The sequence below is a fragment of the Prionailurus bengalensis genome, chromosome A2, assembly GCF_016509475.1.
Source record: "Prionailurus bengalensis isolate Pbe53 chromosome A2, Fcat_Pben_1.1_paternal_pri, whole genome shotgun sequence".
Classification (NCBI taxonomy): domain Eukaryota; kingdom Metazoa; phylum Chordata; class Mammalia; order Carnivora; family Felidae; genus Prionailurus; species Prionailurus bengalensis.
In genome coordinates, this window is record NC_057348.1 from 80,101,633 (window position 1) to 80,121,266 (window position 19,634).

The 19,634-nt window shown below is 36.7% G+C and overlaps 1 protein-coding gene and 1 pseudogene across 3 annotated transcripts in view; one reads left to right on the forward strand and one right to left on the reverse strand.

Annotated features, from left to right (window-relative positions):
* Positions 1-19,634, forward strand: part of RELN (reelin) — a 533,601-nt gene that overhangs the window by 192,394 nt on the left and 321,573 nt on the right. The gene's annotated exons all lie outside the window — the stretch shown is intronic.
* LOC122487779 lies at positions 6,665-8,010 on the reverse strand (annotated as a pseudogene).

Sequence of the window (19,634 nt, forward strand, 5' to 3'; positions counted from 1 at the left end):
TGTTTACTTTTACAGACCCTTAGTTTATTTAACCATTGAATACTTCTGTTTTGTACATTTTGGGCTTACAAATTTTGTAAAATTTGGATTTACAAATAATATGTAGGGTAAGAAGATTGTTATCTAGGGGCGCCTGGGTGGTGCAGTCGGTTAAGCGTCCGACTTCAGCCAGGTCACGATCTCACGGTCCGTGAGTTCGAGCCCCGCGTCAGGCTCTGGGCTGATGGCTCGGAGCCTGGAGCCTGTTTCCCATTCTGTGTCTCCCTCTCTCTCTGCCCCTCCCCCGTTCATGCTCTGTCTCTCTCTGTCCCAAAAATGAAATAAAAACGTTGAAAAAAAAATTAAAAAAAAAAAGAAGATTGTTATCTATTCTTCTCACTGCTAGAAATGATGCTGAAAGACAAAAACCAAGTGGAGAATTAAAGTTGTAAAACAAGGAGCCCACAGCCACTTTTTACTTCTTTAGGGAAGCGTGATTGATTCCAGAAATCTGAATCAGGCAAACATTAATTGATGTGCTGGGGAGATGAGTAATTTAGAAAAAACAAGGTCACTAGATTGCCAGTATTATAAAAAATCAGAAGGAAAACAAATTCACTTGGGTTTGCAAATACTCACATAGGGGTTTGTTCTTTATCTAATGGCAACATGGGAATCAGTAGTCTTTCTATGACCTAATTTAAAGGAGTAAGTACTTGAGTACATACCCTCAGTTCAGGGCTCCAGGAGAATTTACTGAGGATACCTCCAGGGACCTTAAAATTAGATAAAGAGTTTAAAAACATGATTTCCCTCTTGGAGAAGGTAGACCGACTAGTTGGCACTGTGTCCGATGAGAGACAATAGAAGCTTGTTCTATTATTTATACAAATTGACTGGTTTGGCAGTTGCTACAGCAATGAGCCATAATGAACTACAGAAGAATGAAAATGTGATTTCTTTAGCGTTGTACAAAAATGGGATATTCACAGGAAGGCAGAGAATGACATTATAAACGCCAAGCTGTGTCAAGATGGTCTTCCTGGTTGCTACTTTATCGCGAATGTAATGTAAATAGTGTATATTTACTGGGGCAAAAATTGTAATGTTGGGCCATCATTTCTGTGCTATTAGTCAGGGGACCTTGTAATTCCAAAGGAATTTTAAAATATTCATTTTCCATGACTTACTTTTAGCTACACTGTCTCTGCCTTTGTTTGCAGTAAAGGCTTTCTTTTAGCTGAGTTTCAGAAATTGGATGATTTGTTCATGTCTTCCCAGCCAGGGGAAGAAAGAGAAATCATAAAGCATGTAATTCAACTCTAAAATACCTAATTTTATGATTAATCGGTTCAGTCTTTTTTCTGTTAGGGAATCCTTGGTCTTTGTGGTATGCTCTTGACTTTGAAAGTCGATGTTTATATCTTCTATTTTCATTCATTCCCATTTAACCATACTGGGTTTTCTCTAAAAACATTGTGTTCAATTCGAGGAAAAGCCTTTTAATGTTGATGTTTATATCTTTGAATGTTGATGTTTCTATCTTCTATTTTCATTCATTCCCATTTAACCATACTGGGTTTTCTCTAACAACATTGTGTTCAATTCGAGGAAAGGCCTTTTAAACAAAAATACTATGCGCTTCAACTTCCCCAACCCTAAGGGCTATGTTAGTCAAAGACTAAACTCACAGAAAATGTGAGTCAGACAAAACAACTTTCCTAAAACTGAGTCTTAGCTTGAGCCAGCAAGGACCATTTATCCAGATATCTACTGCAGAATGTGTGTGTGTGTGTGTGTGTGTGTGTGTGTGTGTGTGTGAGAGAGAGAGAGAGAGAGAGAGAGAGAGAGAAAGAGAGAGATCTTATTTTTCTCTTTTGCCTGGAGCAAAGCAGGAAACTGATTATGACTGTGCTACCAAAATTGACTTCAATAGAAAATGCTCTTTGGCATTAGGAGATATTATATATAATTAGACTCCTAGACATGAGCCAAATTTGAATTTTTGTTCATAGTATAAATGTCAAAATGAATAATATTCAATGTGGTAAACAAAAGGTTTAGTGTAAATATTATAATTTTGATATGGGCTGAGTTCTTACAAAACTATATTCCAGGGATTCTCAAACAGGGGCAATTTTACCTGTGCTCTGAGGGAACACTTGACAATGTCTGGAGACATTTTTTGTTGTCATATCCAGAGGTTAGAGACCAGGGATGCTGCTAAACGTTGTACAGTGAATGGGACAGCCCCCTATAGCAAAGAATTATCCAGTTCAAATGTCAGTAGTGCTGAGGCTGAGAAATCCTGCCTATACCCCAGCTTGTGAGTGACTGTACCACAGACAACTCTGAAAATGCATCATTTCATACAGTGTCCCTTTAGGTTAACAGGGGAATCTTATTTCACTGAAAAACTATTCTGTCTGGTTGTTGTTGTTGTTGTTGTTGTTGTTGTTGTTGTTGTTTTGTTGTTGTGAGTTAAAAAGACATATGCTTCTCATATACCAAAGACACTGAAAAATCAAGGGGAACTGAGGGACAATCCCTTACTAGGGCCCATGGGATAAATTTTAATCCTCTCTAAAGAGTCTTTGGCTGGAGAAAGAAGTAATAAAATAACTTACTGATAGTGGTGTTTGTTAGCAGAATGAAAGATGTTACTGAGAGGGATGGTGAAACATTGGTTGCAGTTTGTAACTCATAGGGAAAAATGTATAGCTGTGTATCTGCTCAGACCAGTAGTTTTTTTAAACCTGGTTACAAGTAGAATTATATGTGCCCAAGCCCTATGCCAAGATTCTGAACAAACTGATTAGGGATGGGGCCTGACATTCTGTATATTTTTAAAAGTTTCCAATTCCTAGATGGATTGATTTCTAGTCAAGATGGTTTAGAATACCATCTCTTTTTTTTTTTTTTAATTTTGTTTTTCAACGTTTATTTATTTTTGGGACAGAGAGAGACAGAGCATGAACGGGGGAGGGGCAGAGAGAGAGGGAGACACAGAATGGGAAACAGGCTCCAGGCTCTGAGCCATCAGCCCAGAGCCTGACGCAGGGCTCGAACTCCCGGACCGCGAGATCGTGACCTGGCTGAAGTCGGACACTTAACCGACTGCGCCACCCAGGCGCCCCTAGAATACCATCTCTTAAAAGGTGCCTTTTAAATACCCTTAAAATAAAAATCTGTCTAGCAAAATGTTCACTTGTCCTACCCCTGATGACCACTCCATTCTCATCTCCTGTCTCCTGTCAGTTCCCTGAAAATGCACCTGCCTGAGTGTTACACTTGGCAGTGAGTTATATATGTGTCACAGGAGCCACTGTCTGTTTTTCATAGGCTGGTAAATGGTTCTTATTACATGTGTTGCTATCCCAGATCAGACTCACTAGTGATAGACTGATGATATCACTAGGAATCCCACCTGGACACTCTATGTAGCACCACGGGCAGCACTGGAGTTTACTTCAAACACTAAGGAGATTCAGTCCAAATATGGTTCTATATTGAGCTGATGGAGTGTATTTCTATGTGACGAGGCACATAAAAAAGTCAGTCATTATCCAGGCGATATCCTAAGTATTCATTCTGCTTACTTTAATACTGTAATTCATCAAAAGAAGGAAGGAAGGAAGGAAGGAAGGAAGGAAGGAAGGAAGGAAGGAAGGAAGGCAGGCAGGCAGGCAGGCATGGCTGATTTTGAACATACTTGTAAGAGTTGTAGTATTGCCTGAACAGGGCCAAAGGATTTTGCTATAAATATGATAGATAATTTAAGGGTACTTTCAATTAATCATTACATCAATAATTTAATGTGTTTTCTTTCATCTAAATGTGTCCTGAGGCAGGTAAGAGAAACACTACTTACACATTGCAAAAGAAAGATTATTCACTCCCTGGGCTCAAAGTTGCATATAATATGCAGAAATTAAACTTTGCTTTAATTGAAATTTGGTTGCAGTTTGGGGCTTTATAGTTTCCTTGGGCCACCTACTACATTCTTTTTTAATGAAGCGTTAAAGGAGGGCAGCATTAAAAAAAATACTAATTTAGGTCTGATCTCTGCATGTTTCAAGCAACAAAGCACTTCTTTTTGTCCATTTTAACATCATTCTAAAAAAAAAACAGAGATAACCCCAAAACACTCCTCACCATCCTTAATAATGATTGTATGTCTATATACTATTAGCTTATCTACAGCCTTCTAGAATATATTTCAATTTTATTTTTTAATACCAGCTTCATTGAAATATAATTCATAGGCCATAAAATTCACCCCTTTAAAATATACAATTTAAGTGTTTTTAGTATAATTCAGGTTCATACAATCATCATCAAAAATTTCAGAACATTTTCATCACCTTCCAAAAGACACCTTGCACCCGTGAGCAGTCACGCTCTATTTCCCCAGCCTCTGGCAGCCACCAATCTACTTCCTGTCTCTATGAATTTGCCTTTTCTGGACATGTCTTGTAAATTGAATCATTCAACATGTAGTCTTTTATGCTTAGCTTTTTAAAGTTATCATGTTGTCAAGGTTTATCTTTGAAAGGTTTATGCTAATACCATGAACAGTACTTTATCCCTATTTATGGCTGAATGATACTCCACTGTATGTATATACCATATTTAATTTAGGCATCCGTCTGTTGGTAGACATTTGGGTTGTTTCCACTTTTGCCTATGATGAATAATGCTCCTGAGATCATTTGTATACAGTTGTGTGTGTGTGAACTTTTGCTTTAAAATCTCTTGGGTATACATTTAGAAATGGAAGTTTTAGGTCTTTCAGTAACTCAGTGTTTAACATTTTGAGGAATTGCCAAACTTTTCCAAAGTGGCTACAGCATTTTACATTCTCACTAGAAATATCTGAGGTTCAATTTCTTAACATCTTCATCAACATTTATTGTTGTCTGTCCTTTTTATTTTAGCCTACTTGATATAGGTTTAGTGGTATCTCATTGTGATTTTATTTGTATTTCCCCAACGAAGGATGATATTGAGCATCTTTCCATGTGCTTATTGGCTGTTTGTATGTCTTCTTTGCATAAATGTTTATTCAAATCCTTTGCCCATTTTTAAATTGGGTTATTTATCTTTTATTGTTCTGGCTTATATATATGAGATATATGTGTATAAATATACATACAAACATATATAAATGCATACATACTGGATACAAGTCTCTTATCAGATACAGGATTTGCAAGTATTTTCTCCCATTCTGTGGGTTGTTTTTTTACTTCCTTGATGATATCCTTTGTTTCGCAAAGTTTTAATTTTTACAGAGTTCAGTTTATTTGTTTTCCTTTTTTGTTTGTGCTTTTCATGTTGTATTTAAGAAAGCATTTCCAAATACAAGGTCATGAAGATTTACCGCTATGTTATCTTTTAAGAGTTTTATAATTTTAGTTACTACATTTCAGTCTGTATTCCATTTCAAGTGAATTTCCATATTTGGTATGAATTAGGTGGTCCAACTTCATTCTTTATTATTATTATTATTATTATTATTATTTTGCTTTGTAATCAGTATATTAAGGAGACATTCATACATTTCAAGAATTGCTTAATTCTGATATCCAGATTTAAGCTTGTGTGCTTTTAAACATACAATTAAAGCTATAGTACTAACATTAAATTATAGTTATTTTGGAGCATAAGTTAAATGGTTTCAAGTAAGCCTGTAAAAACATCTAAAATACCTTCCTATCTCATACATGCAAATTACTTCTCAATGTAAAGATCGCTTCACTCTAAGTAACCCTGCTCCCAAAGTCACTACTCGAAGCTTATCAAGGTCCAAAGAGAAGGAAAAAAGCATAGCCAGGACTGATTATATAATTATATACATAAATAAATAAAAAATAAAAAGATGGCATAGCAGAAAGGCATGCAATTCTACAAGTGTAATCCCTCAAGCAGCACCATATTACGATAAACCTCTTCTTTAGAGAGGTATCATTTCGATCACTGTTACCACAGGCCAAATTACACAGTATGCCATCTTCAAGTAACAGGTGAGGCAATAGAATAAATGCAGAGACATCACAACAAATCCCACTTAATATAATTACAGATCGATGCTTCTCTACAAATTAAGTTTTTTGTCTGATTGCTAGTTAAATACAAGTTTTAACTTCATAACATCGTAGCTTACAATTAAGGGTCATAGGGGTGCCTGGCTGGATCAGTCAGTTAAGCACACCACTCTTGATCCCAGGGTCTTGAGTTCAAGCCGCACATTGGGCATAGAGCTTACTTAAAAAGCAAAACAATTAAGGGTCATAGACTGAAGTCAATAGCATTTCAGTCCAAGCTGTTTCATGTATATAGAGCTGAAATCGGATATAAGACATGGCCTAAGAAATGGTAGGGGAGATTTTTTTTTTTTTAGTGGTTTTTACAGGGGCACCTGGGTGGCTCAGTCAGTTAAGCATCCAACTCTCATATTCAGCTTAGGTCATGATCTCACGGTTCATGGGATCGAGCCCTGCATTGGGCTCCTCGCTGACAGTGCGAAAAGTGCTTGGGATTCTTTCCCTCTCTCTCTGCCCTTCCCCTGCTCATGCTCTCTCTCTGTCTCTCAAAATAAACAAACTATTAAAAGAAAAGTGGTTTTTAGAAGTATTAAGCTTATCTTGCACACTGAAGTAATCATATATACAGGGCAAAATCAGAGCTTTTATGTTGGAGTTTATTCTTCATTTAACTTTTAAAACACTACTATAGTTGAATATTAAAAACAATGGCAAGCAGTGAGATATGATTATAGTCCTTCACTATCACATATAAAATGCCAGCAGTGTTATTCACTGGCCCCATTAAGAGGTCTGACATGGAACACCACCCCTAAGATGATGTTCATCATCCTCATATGCTTCTCCATTGTAATGGTGCCATCTTTCCTGATTTGGATCAAAGTCCACCAGTTCTACCTGGTCCATTTCATCAGTCTCTTCTACTTCCTTCCTCTCAGGTAGGAGTTTTTCCAGGAAAGAGTTTATTGGGAGAGAGAAAGCCATTCTCCGGGAAGTTTACCTTAAATTCAGTGATTCGGCAACCCTTTCCATATGGTCTATGATAAATTAGTATGCCTTCCTTTAGCACACTTGATATCTCCATGCTTGACAATTTGACCTTGATGAAAGGTGATGAGAATGGTTCAGTTGTCAAGAGTAGATACTGACTTTTGAAAGCCACACAGTGCTTCAAGCAGCACTATGTCCATACACATGAAAAGGTCTTCTTGCCCAGTAAAAACAGTATGGTCCTTCTGATCTAAAACAATGATAATATCTCCTGATTCCAGTCTATTTCTAATATCTCCTGATTCCAGTCTGTTTCTTGGTCTCCTTCACCATGGAATGTTATTTTCTGGCCATCTTTCATGCCTTTGTCAATATGAACTTCTAAAAATCGTCTCTCAAACTGTCTTTGTTCCATTTCAGCTTTTGCATCTATCTTTAGGACTGATCCATTCCCCATGGCCTTGACCCTCCATGCATGCAGACTGAATTTGCTGAACCATTCCAGGTCCTATCTGGTGAATTCTTATTTGCTTTCCAGTACCTTTGCAATTGGGACAGCATCCTGCCACTCCTTTCTTACCGTCTCAGCCTTTACATTTGTCACAAATCACATTCTTCTACAGAGCTGGTTTTCTTCTTGCATCATATATAAATCTTTTAAGGCTACTGAGAGCTGATACACAACCTTTATACCTCACCTTTCTCTCTGCATCCTTCCTCCTCCTCCAGAAAACATCAGAGATGTCCATCAGGGAGCTAAAACCACCACCAGCTCCACCTTCTTTAATTGCTTGTTCTCCTCCTTTGTCATATAATCCCCATTTCTTTGCTTCAGAGAGCACTTCATAAGCTTGAAAAATCTGTTTAAACTTCTCTCCTTCTTATGGATTCTTCTCAGGGTGGTACTTCAGGGCCTGTCAGCCTTTTTCAATTCTTCCTGGATGGCATTGGGTTTGACCCCCAAAACATCATATTAAGTGGTTTCTTTCACCATTTTCTACAGCTGGTGAGCTCTGAGACCAGTGTGAGGGAGCAGAAAGGAGTGTGTTGCTGGTTGCGGCCTGCACAGATGCTACTCCTACACTTCTCACCGAGTGTTCTGCAAAGTTCCCCCATCTTCATTCTTTTACATGTGGATTTCCTGTTGACTGAATGGGAAAGGTTTTTGTTGAAAAGACCTCTTTTTTCTTTGTATTGTCCTGGCTCCCTTGCCAGAAAGTAATTGGCCATAATGTGAAAGTCCATTTTTGGACTCTCAGTTCTGTTCCACTGATCTGTTTGTTCTTCTGTTAATATCACACTGTTGTGATTACTGTAAGTTGATAAGAAGTACAAGTCCTCCAATTTTGTTACTCTTCATCAAGATGGTTTTGACTCTCCTAACCCCTTCCATTTCTGTGTGATTTTTATGATCAGATTATACATTTCTGGGAAATACTCAGCTAAGACTTTGAAAAGTACTGTGTTGAATCTGTAGATCAATTTTGGTATTATTGCCATCTTAACGGTAGTTAAGTTTTCTGATTTATGAACATGAGATTTCTTTCCATCTGTTTAGACCTTTTTTAGTTTCTTCAGCAATGTTTTATATTTTGTTATGTATAATTCTGGCTCTTATTTTGCTAACCTCATGTTTTTGATGCTATTGTGAATGGAATTGTTTTCTTAATTGTATTTCCAGTTTATTCATTGATAGTGTATAGAAAAACAGCTTATTTTTGTATATTGGTCTTTTGTTCTGTAACCTTGCTGGATTTATTTCTTAGTTCTAATAATTTTCTTGTTGATTCTTTAATATATCTATACACAAGATTATGTCATTATGTTAGTATATGTCAAATAGAGATATTTTCACTTCTTCCTTTTCAATATGGATGCCTTATAGTTCTTTTTCTTGACTGATATCCCTGACTGGAACCTCCAATACAATGTTGAATAAAAGTGGCAAGAGCAGCTTTCTTGTCTTTTTCATTCTTGTTACTTTCATTTTCTCCAATAAGTATCATTTTAACTCAATTTTTTATAGATGGCATTTATCAGTTTGAAGCTGTTCCTTGTATTCCTAGTTTGTTGAATGTCTTTTTTTTTTTTAGCATGAAAGGATATTGGAAGCCGTCAAATGATCTTATGGCATCTAATGATATGATCACAGTTTTGTTTCCCCTTTATCCTATTAATGTGGTATATTACATTGATTGATTTTTGTTTATTGAAACAACATTTGTATATTGTATTCGTATGTTAAATCCTGCGTAGTCATGGTGTATAATCCTTTTAACATGTTGCTGGATTCCAATCTGCTACTATTTTGCTGACAGGTTTTTTTTTTTTGTCTATATTCATAAGTGGTATTTGTGTAATTTTTGTTTCTTGTAATATATTTGCCTAGTTTTGGTATACTGGCCTCCTAGAATGTGTTGGAAAAATGTATCCCCCCATCTGTTTTTTGGAAGAGTTTGTGAAGGATTAGTGTTAAGTCTTCTTTAAACATTTTATAGAATTCACCAATTGAAGCCATGTAGACCTGGGATTTTCTTTGTGGGATGTGTTTTTTTACTGCTGCAATCTGTATGCTTATTATAGGTCTATTCAGATTTTCAATTTCTTATTGAGTCAGTTTCAGTCATTTACATCTTTCCAGAAATTTGTCCATTTCATCTTGGTTATCTAGTTTGTTAGGATTAACCATTCATAGTATTTCTTTAAAATCCTTTTTATTTCTGCAAAGTTAATAGTAATATCTCCTCTTTCACTCCTGATTTTAGTAAATTGATTTTCTTTCTTTCTTCCTCTTTCTTTTCTTTTCTTTTCAGTATAGCAAATGATTTGTCAATTTTATTTTTTTTCAACGAACCAACTTTTGGTTTCATTGCTTTTTCTCTATTGTTTTTCTATTTACTCTTTTATTCATTTCTTCTTCTTTAATCTTAAGTATTTCCTTCCTTTTGCTTGCTTTGATATTCATTTCTTTTAAATTAAATTTTATTTTTGACAAAAATGTTTTGAATGTCATTTAATAAGAAATGGCTTATAGTAGAAAGGAAGGCTTTCCTTCTCCACTCCTTCCAGAAACACTTCCAAAGTAAGCCACTGTCATCATTGTAGCTGTTGCTTCTGGTATTGATAACCATATTTTTAAATACACTCAAATCAAGTGACTTCAGATTATGGTAGAAGAAGGTATACATTTGTTTTATACCATTGCCCCTCAACACACAACTTCATCTCCATATTTGCCCAATGTAAGTATTATATCACATTCTTAAATAAAATCAGTCATCAGTGTTTCAATCAATGATTATATCAATATTATTCACTGTAGAACCAAATGATATACTATGATTTTTTTCCTTCTCAAGCAACTTATCACCTTTAATTATTTCTTCTCTTTGTTAATTTACTCTGTTACTCTTCTTGGAGCACTTTTTCAGTTGCTTCCCGAGTGATTATACATGAGAAGTACAATATTTTCTTCCTTATTAATTTTTTTTAAGTATGCGGGTCTTGCTCTCCCTCTCCCTCTCCTCTCTCTCTCTCTCTCTCTCCCTCTCTCTTGAGCCAAATATGAGGCTTGAACTCATGACCCTGAGATCAAGACCTGAGCTGATAAGAGTCAGACGCTTAACTGACTGGGCCACCCAGGTGCCCCTGATTCCTTACGTTTGATGATAGGTTGGCCAGAAATAGAATTCCAGATTAAAAGTAATACTCTCTGAAAATTTTGAAGACTTTCCATGCTGTAATTGAGAACATGAAAATGACACAATTTTATTGTTATCTTGAACATTATTATATTTTCTCTGCCTGCAAGTTTTTAGCATATTCTCTTTATACTTGTTGGTTTTCAATTTCTTGATAATGCTTATAAAGCATAGGAACTAGGTGGCAGTCCATTCCTTATACCAGAGGTGTTCTCTCCATTTTCCTGCTTTTAGCCTCCGATATCGTACCTTGTGTCTTAATTCCAGACCCTCCCTCAGTATTTTTAGACAAGAAGGCTCAGGTTTATTATATTTTCCTAAAATTCATTACATTTTACCCATATAAATGCTCAGCTGACAAACATGCATTCTCAAACTGCCATAGAAATTATTGCCTGAAATTATCGGGATTAATGGATGTTTAACAACTAGAAATAAGCATAATCTACAGATTTTGAAAGTTTCACTTTGCATTTCCACTTCCTGAGCATGATTTAATTATGGGTAATATAAGCACTGTTTATTTCTATTAAAGTCAGAAGTTGTGAAGAAAACATTATTCCCAATTCCCTGACTATTCTATTTATATAATTGAGCTTAGTGTGGATAGTTTTTAGTGTAGAAATTTATTGAAACCTTTCACATCAATAGAAATGTATGATAGTTCATGAAATAAATGATTGAAAATATAATATAGAAAAGATTCTACAATAAATAGGTTGAGGAGCACCTGAGTGGCTTGATTGGTTAGGCATCTGATTTCAGGTCAGGTCATGATCTCACAGCTGGTGAGTTTGAGCCCTGCATCAGGCTCTGTGCTGACAGCTCAGAGCCTGGAGCCTGCTTCAGATTCTGTATCTTCCCCTCTCTCTGTCCCTCCCCTGCTCACGCTCTGTCTCTCTCTCTCTCAAAAATAAACATTAAAAAATTTTTTTAATAAATAATAAATAGGTTGATAAAAAGTTATTCAATAATATATACAAAGAAATTGTTTTAATAAATGAGAAAAATAAGTTTAAATTCCAACTGAATACCCATATACCAAAATAAATTCCAGATGAACAGAAAAAATTTCCAGGAGAAAATGCATGCACATATCTATCTATTCAATTGAGTTTAGAAGGGGAAAGAGCTTCTAGAAAAATTAGAAGGAAATTGAATGATAGATTTGATTACATGAAAATTTGAAATTCTTTTTATTAAAAAGCATACATATAAAGAGACTAATTATAAACTGCATACAAAATATTGGTAAGAAATATACAGCATAGGGATGCCTGGGTGGCTCAGTTGATTAAGCATCTGACTCTTGGTTTTGACTCAGGTCGTGATCTCAAGGTTCCAGGTCATGAGTTTGAGCCCTGCGTTGGCTCTGTGCTGACAACACAGAACCTGCTTCAGATCCTCTGTCTCTCTCTCTCTCTGTCCCTTCCCCGCTCTCTGAAAAATAAATAAATATTTTAAAAAGTAATATATAGTATAGACTTAATAGCCTTCACATTTAAAGAGTTCTTGTAAATTGGGGCGCCTGGGTGGCTCAGTCGGTTAAGCATCCAACTTCGGCTCAGATCATGATCTCATGGTTTGAGTTCGAGCCCTGTGTTGGGCTCTGTGCTGATAGCTCGGAGCCTGGAGCCTGTTTCAGATTCTGTGTCTCCCCCTCTATCTCTCCCCCTCCTCCGCTTGTGCTCTGTCCCTCTCTATCAAAAAATGAATACATGTAAAAAATAATTTTTAAAGAGTTCTTGTAAATTGGTTAGAAAAACATCAAAACCCATAGCAAAATGGGCAAGGACATGAATAGATAATTCCCAAAGCTGAAAAATGTAACCGACAAACATGCAAAATATCCTTACTAATAATCAGTGAGGTGGAAACTAAAAGTAACAAGACACCTTTGGAATGAAAACTGTACACTGATGATGCTCAATGCCACCAGGGTATCTTGGGGAGGGTGCTCTCTGGGACATCGGTTGACAAAGCTACCCTTTCTTATATGCGGTTTGGAACTATGGCCTCCATGTTTATGCCCTTAATTTAATTATCCAAGTCCTGGAAATCTATCTTAAAACACAAGATATGCTAAAAATGTCTAACTCAGAGAAACAGAGAGTAGCATGGTAATTACCAGGGGTTGAGAGGTAGGAAAAATCAGGAAATATTGGTCAAAGGGAACAAGCCTCTAGTTATAAAATTAATAAGTTTTGAGGATCTAATGTACAACATAGTAATTATTGGTAACAATACTGTATCATATACTTTAATGTTTCCAAGAGAGTAGACCTTAAATGTTTCACCATAAAAAGAATGGTAATTATATGACAGGATGAAGGTGTTAGCTAATGCTATAATGGTGATCATTTTGCAATGTATAAATGTTTCAGATCAACATGTTGTACACCCTAAATTTGTGCAGTGTTATGTGTCAGTTATATCTCAATAAAATTGGGGGGAAAATAAAAGACATGGTCAGAGATTCATATACTTCATTATTTAAAATATTAAAAAATAGAAACAAATAAAATTCCAACAATAATGAGGCACCTGGGTGGCTCAGTTGGTTAAGCCTCTGACTCTTGATTTTGGCTCAGGTCATGATCTCAACGGTTTCTGAGTTCAAGACCCACATTGGGCTCTGCGGTGACAGTGAGGAGCCTGCTTGGAATTCTCTCTCTCTCCCTCTCTGCCTTCTCCTCTGCTCGCGCTTACTCTGTCTCTCTCAAAATAAATAAATAAACTTAAAAAATTCCAACAATATTGTAATGGTTGAAGAAACTACAATATGGCTATATGGTGGAACATTATTTAGCCAATAACAATCTTGTTCTAAAAATATTTAATGATATAGGAACTATTTATAAATAATATTTATAATATTTACTATTTTTTTTTAATTTTTTTTTCAACATTTATTTATTTTTTTTGGGGGAGAGAGAGAGACAGAGCATGAACAGGGGAGGGGCAGAGAGAGAGGGAGACACAGAATCGGAAACAGGCTCCAGGCTCTGAGCCATCGAGCCATTGGCCCAGAGCCTGACGCGGGGCTCGAACTCACGGACCGCGAGATCGTGACCTGGCTGAAGTCGGACGCTTAACCGACTGCGCCACCCAGGTGCCCCTATAATATAATAAATAGTAAATGTAAAGGAAAAGAAACCTTTTTAGGCAAGTAATTTTCTAAAACACTTGATATTCATGAATTAATTTAAAGTCTAGAACATAGTTTACTAAAATGTTAATAGTGATTATCTCTCCTGGATATGAATATGAGTAATTTTGTTTTCACATGAATACATTTGTATATTTTTTTAAATTTCTCATAATACACACATTATTTCTAGAACAGAAAAAATAATCAAAAATTTGTTTTTTCCAAAGTAAAGTGAAGTCCTTGGATGTACTTCAGCAGAATTTTTTTACAAGAAGATACCAATATTGTCCTAATTTGTTATGACTAATGAACTAGGTTAGATATCCTGTATTTTATTAGATCTTTCATTAGCTTTGTCACAGTCATAAAACATTTCAGAATTTATAGCCTTTTTTCCCTGAGGGTAAGGGAGTGACTTTTCATCCTATATACTTTGGGATTTTGTTTTTTTAGTATAGTCGGCACACAATGGTACAACTTAGTGATTTGACAAGTTTTTACATTATGCTATGTTCACCATAAGCATAGCTTATGTTTCCCATTATATCACTATAACAATATCATTGACTGTATTCCTATGCTCTGCTTTTTATTCCATAACTGGAGGCCTGTATCTCCCTCTCTCCCTCATCCATTTTGCCCAAATCCCTGCTGGCAACCATTGTTCTCTACATTTATAGTTCTGTTTCTGCTTTTTGTTTTATTCATTTTTTAAATTTATTTAAATTTATTTTTTAATTTTTATTTATTTTTAATATGAAATTTATTGTCAAATTAGTTTACATACAACACCCAGTGCTCATCCCAAAAGGTGCCCTCTTCAATACCCATCACCCACCCTCCCCTCCCTCCCACCCCCCATCAACCCTCAGTTTATTCTCAGTTTTTAAGAGTCTCTTATGCTTTGGCTCCCTCCCTCTCTAATCTTTTTTTTTTCCCTTCCCCTTCCCCATGGTCTTCTGTTAAGTTTCTCAGGATCCACATAAGAGTGAAAACATATGGTGTCTGTCTTTCTCTGTATCACTTATTTCACTTAGCATAACACTTTCCAGTTCCATCCACGTTGCTACAAGAGGCCATATTTCATTCTTTCTCATTGCCACGTAGTATTCCATTGTGTATATAAACCACAATTTCTTTATCCATTCATCAGTTGATGGACATTTAGGCTCTTTCCATAACTTGGCTACTGTTGAAAATGCTGCTATAAACATTGGGGTACAAGTGCCCCTATGCATCAGTACTCCTGTATCCCTTGGGTAAATTCCTAGCAGTGCTATTGCTGGATCATAAGGTAGGTCTATTTTTAATTTTTTGACGAACCTCCACACTGTTTTCCAGAGCAGCTGCACCAGTTTGCATTCCCACCAACAGTGCAGGAGGGTTTCCGTTTCTCCACATCCTCTCCAGCATCTATAGTCTCCTGATTTGTTCATTTTAGCCACTCTGACTGGCATGAGGTGATATCTGAGTGTGGTTTTGATTTGTATTTCCCTGATGAGGAGCGATGTTGAGCATCTTTTCATGTGTCTGTTGGCCATCTGGATGTCTTCTTTAGAGAAGTGTCTGTCCATGTTTTCTGCCCATTTCTTCACTGGATTATTTGTTTTTCAGGTGTGGAGTTTGGTGAGCTCTTTATAGATTTTGGATACCAGCCCTTTGTCCGATATGTCATTTGCAAATATCTTTTCCCATTCCGTTGGTTGCCTTTTAGTTTTGTTGATTGTTTCCTTTGCAGTGCAGAAGCTTTTTATCTTCATGAGGTCCCAGGAGTTCATTTTTGCTTTTAATTCCCTTTCCTTTGGAGATGTGTCAAGTAAGAAATTGCTGTGGCTGAGGTCAGAGAGGTTTTTTCCTGCTTTCTCCTCTAGGGTTTTGATGGTTTCCTGTCTCACATTCAGGTCCTTCATCCATTTTGAGTGTGTTTTTGTGAATGGTGTAAGAAAAGTAGTCTAGTTTCATTCTTCTGCATGTTGCTGTCCAGTTCTCCCAGCACCATTTGTTAAAGAGACTATCTTTTTTCCATTGGATATTCTTCCTTCTTTGTCAAAGATTAGTTGGCCATACTTTTGTGGGTCCAATTCTGGAGTCGCTATTCTATTCCATTGGTCTATGTGTGTCTGCTTTTGTGCTGTCTTGACAATTGCAGCTTTGTAGTGGAGGCTAAAGTCTGGGATTGTGATGCCTCCCACTTTCGTCTTCTTCTTTAATATTACTTTGGCTATTTGGGGTCTTTTGTTCCATAAAAATTTTAGGATTGCTTGTTCTAGCTTCGAGAAGAATGCTTCGATGGGATCTGGCATATTAGCCAGGGTGGATCCGCAAGGTGCACAGGGGCGGGAGGGACAGGCTTAACTTGCTTTGCCATTGGCGGTCCCCTACAGGAGAGGCCCTGCAACACCAGGAGGGAGGCAGACCCGTCAGAAGGATGGATCCACAGAAGCGCAGCGTTGGGTGTTTGCGCAGTGCAAGCAAGCTCAGTGACGGGAACTGGTTCCCTTTGGGATTTGGGCTGGGGAATAGGAGAAGAAGATGGCACTTGCCAGCGCCTTTGTTCCCTGCGGAGCTGAGCTCTGTCGTCCGGGGCTTAACAACTCTCCCTCCCGGTGTCCTCTCACCCTCCTGGCTCTCTGAGAGCAGAGCTGTTGACTTTTAACATTCCAGATGTTAAGTCCCGCTGGCTGTCAGAATTCACGCAGTCCGGCACCTCCGCTTTTGCAAGCCAGACTCAGGGGCTCTGCCTTGCTGGGTGGGCTGCCCCTCCACCGCTATTCTTTTTTTTTAGATTCCACTTATCAGTGGAATCATATAGAATTTATCTTTCTTAGTCTGACTTATTTTACTTAATGTAATACCTTCTAGGTCCATCCATGTTGTTGCAAATGGCACAGTCTCATTCTTTATGGCTGTGTCATATTCCATTGCATACATACACTACATTTTCCTTATCTATTTGTCTATTGATGGACATTTAGTTGGTTCCATGTAAATAGTGGAATAATGGCCATTGTAACTAATGCTGCCATAAACATAAGGGTGCATGTATCCTTTTGAGTTAGTGTTTTCATTTTCCCTGGGCAAATACCAATAGTGGAATTATTGGATTGCATGGTATTTCTGTTTTTAATTTTTTGAGGAACCTCCAAACTGTTTTCCAAAGTGGCTGTACCAATTTGCATTCCCACCAATAGTGCACACGGGTTCCTTTTTCTCCACATTGTCACCAACACTTGCTTCTTGTCTTGATTTTAGCCATCATAACAAGTATGAGGTGTACTCTCATTGTGGTTCTGATTTGCATTTGCCTTATGATGAATGATGTTGAGCATCTTTTCATGTATCTGTTGGCCATCTGTCTTTGCAAAAGTATCTATTTGGATCCTCTGCCCATTTTTTTCAACGTTTATTTATTTTTGAGAGAAAGAGACAGAGTGTTAGTGGGAACGGGGCAGAGAGAGAGGGAGACACAGAATCCGAAGCAGGCTCCAGGCTCTGAGCTGTCAGCACAGAGCCTGACACGGGGCTCGAACTCACGAGCTGTGAGATCATGACCTGAGCTTAACTGACTGAGCCACCCAGGTTCCCCTCTGCCCATTTTTTAATCAGATTGTTTGTTTGGCATTGTAGCAGTTCTTTATATGTATTTGGATATTAATCCCACATTGGATATATCATTTGCAAATATCTTCTCCCAGGTAGGTTGGGTTTTTGTTTAATTATGGTTTCCATTGCTGTGCTAAAGCTTTTTATTTTGATATGTCCCAATAGTTTATTTTTGCTTTTGTTCCCCTTGCCTTAGGAGATAAATCTAGAAAAATATTGCCATGGCCAATGTCTGTGTTCTCTTCTAGGATTTTTATGGTTTCAGGGCTCACATTTAGGTCTTTGATCCATTTTGAGTTTATTTTTGTGTATGGTGTTAGAAAGTAGTTCATATTCATTATTTTGTATGTAGCTGTCCAGTTTTCCCAACACCATTTATTGAAAAGATTGTCTTTTCCCCATTGTGTATTCTTGCCTCCTTTGCCATAAATTAATTGACCATATGCATATGGGTTTATTTGTGGGTCCCTATTTTATTCCATTGATCTATGTGTCTATTTTTGTGCTAGTACCAAACTGTTTTGATTGTTACAGCTGATTTTGACAATCAGATTACAGATTTTATTGAAATCTGAGATTGTGATACCTTCAGTTTTGTTTTTCAAGATTGCTTTGGCTGTTTGGGGTCTTTTATGGTTCCATACAAATTTTAGTATAATTTGATCTAGTTTTTTGAAGAATGCTGTTGGTATTTTGATAGAGATTGCATTGAATCTGTAGATTGCTTCGGGTAATATGGACATTTGACAATATTGATTCTTCCAATTAATAAGCATGGAATATCTTTCCATTATTTGTGTCATCTTCAGTTTCTTTCATCAGTGTTTTGTGGTTTTCAAATATAGGTCTTTCACCTCTTTGATTAAGTTTGTTCCTAGGTATTTTATTCCTTTTGGTGAAATTGTAAATAGTACTTTTAAAAAATTTCTTTCTATGACTTCATTGTTAGTATATAGAAACACTATCAGTTTCTGGGTATTAATTTTATACCTGGATACTTTACTGAATTTGTTTATTACTTTCTAGTAGTTTTTTAATGGTGTCTTTATAATTTTCTATGGATAGTATAATGTCTGCAAATAGTGATAGTTTAACTTCTTCTTTACCAATATGTATGCCTCTTATTTCATTTTCTTGTCTGATTGTTGTGGCTAGGACTTCAAGTACTGTGTTGAATAAAAGTGGTGAGAGTGAAAGGATTTTTTTTCAATTCCCTTTCAATTTTGTGCCTGTATTTTCTGAAATGACCAGTCATAACATCATCATTATAATTCTTCCCATTTTCCCCAATCTTTTTATGGGAATGAACTCTTTTGATTTTCAGAACATCCTTGAAATAGATATCGAAAATTTTAAAGTCCTCTCTAAAAAATAAATACTCGTCTAAGGTCAGCGTAAACCACTGAGTTGTGGTACAAACCCAAAATGTTCATTCTGATTCCATGTTTACTGTTGGAGCCTTAGAAGTTACCTTATCTGGTCAAGTTATTTTATAGATTAATAAAATGAGACATATGGAAGTTAAGTGATATGGCCTAAGTCATGGAGAGAATGAGTGCCAGAAGTAGAGTGTAACCCCCATTCTTTTGTATCTGAAACTTGTACTCTCTCTATTGGTCCATTCAGAAATGACACCTAAATACTTTGCATTAGTGTTTTCACAAATATGCAGGCACGTTAATTCACTATCCAGTGGGAAAATATTTTTTACTGAGGTCTTCTTTGGAATTGATAAACTATTTCACCAGTTTTGTCCTTGTTTTGCCTAAGGATGCCTCTGAGGCAAACTAACACAAAGCTTACTTAGTTAAAAAGTGTTTAACACAGGAGAGCTGCTCAAATACATTTCTTTGATGAACTTTAGTGATTTAAAAAGGTAGTATGAGCGGGTACCTGGGTGGCTCAGTCAGTTAAGTACCTGACTCTTGATATTGGCTCAGGTCGTGATCTCGTTGTTCGTGAATTTGAGCCCCATGTCAGGCTCTGTGCTGATGGTGCGGAGCCTGCTTGTAATGCTCCCATTCCCTCTCTCTTTGCCCCTCCCCTGCTTGCTCTTTCTCTCTCTCTAAATAAATAAATAAACATTAAAAAAATATTTTAAAAATAAATAAGAAGGTAGTATGAAAACTATTTTCATCTTGAGGTTTTGGAAGGCATTTCTGG